Genomic DNA, 1,633 nt, shown 5'->3' with positions numbered 1-1,633 from the left:
GTTTGTCTTTTTTTGATATTGTTACAACAGAGTTTTAGCAAATTTTACTTTATCATTTTTTCGTGTGAATTTATTTATATTATGTTTCACCAACGATAAAAATATTCAGAAAAAAGTTCATTTATTGAATAATCTATTTTCCCATGGAACTGAAGAACAAACACGGAAGAGAAACTTTCAGATAGTCAGACAATATGAGACAAAAGCAGTTTCTGTACTGTAATCTGGGAGTATTGCTAGATAATGAAGGCTTAGAAGAAAAAGAAATAGAGCTCAGAATGGTTTAAGCTAGAAATTGTGCTGAGGGTTTGACAAAAATCTTCAAAAATAGATAAGTATCAAGTGAAACAAAATTAAGAATCTACAAGACAATATTGGGACTAACCCTTAGTCATGCATGTGAGGCTTGGATAATGACAAATGAATGGAAGCTAAGGTTTAGAAGCTTGGGAAAAGAATATTGTGAGGTGAATTTATGTGTTCTCCATCCATAAAATATTACCATTAAATAAAGTTGGCACTGTAGCCTAGAATTGAATATTTTTTAAAGCAACTTTTTTCCAACATAAATTAATTATTACTTTCAGGCAGAAATGTTTTCATAGTGACCCCCAGCCAACAAGTTCTCATTTTTTTAAGATTTTTTGTTACTGTTTCTGTTACAACGAAATTTAGAATAAATTCGGTTGAACATTTGAAAATATAAGTTGTGGAATTGGCCGCGGTGGTAGTGCGCCCGACTCACGATCGGAAGACCGTGGGTTCAACTTCCGCCTCGACCAGATATTTTTCTCGAGATAATTTATCTGGTTGAAGCTGGGATAATTCTGCAACCGTGTTAGGAATCACACGTTAAAAGGTAAGACCTTGTTAGTCCTTAGCTCGCACAAGTTTCTCAACTTCTGAGAGTTGTCGTTCGTATGGAGGCGACAGCTGATTAACGGAAAAATAGATTTTAAACAGATATAAGCGGATTTTGAAAATATAACTGTCGAAGATATTGAAATTATTTAATAATCTGTCAACACAGTTGAGATAAAAAGCATATACATGAACCTTTAAGAAAAAGGAAAGTACCATTGACCCGATCTCGATCCTCCATTATTCATTTGGTCTGTTGATAAGTACGTTTCCACATCTCGACTTCTACTTATGAAATAGGTTTCAAACCACTCTGGAGTTTAAAAAAATATATTTTTCTGTTAACCAGTTTTCGTACCCCTACGAACGACAACTCTCAAAAGTCGAAACTTGCGAGGTCTTACCTTTAAACGTGTGATTCCTAGCACGTATTTGAATAAACTCCACAGTGTTATATTTTTGCAGCAATATTCTGTAATGCATGAAGTCAAATGTTTTAAATCACAAAGGACTGACTTATTATTTTATTGTAAATACTTGTCGGCCAATTTTTCAAGTTGATTAATGAGATCACCACCTTTATATAAAGAGATGAAAACTTGCATTTTTTTTCATGAGAATATACCGGTGTTGAAGGAAATCGATAATATACATTTAAATTGTATCAATTGAGTTTTCAGCGGTAGAAACATTTTTTGAATGTAACAGCGGAGACATATTATTTATTATTCATTCGTTCGTCAGCGTTAACTTTTTAGCTTTGCAATCCGAA

This window comes from Leptinotarsa decemlineata, unplaced genomic scaffold (assembly GCF_025532065.1).
Source record: "Leptinotarsa decemlineata unplaced genomic scaffold, Ldec_3_MD MMD2_tig00026354_RagTag_RagTag, whole genome shotgun sequence".
Lineage (NCBI taxonomy): Eukaryota > Metazoa > Arthropoda > Insecta > Coleoptera > Chrysomelidae > Leptinotarsa > Leptinotarsa decemlineata.
This window is presented reverse-complemented; position numbering follows the sequence as displayed.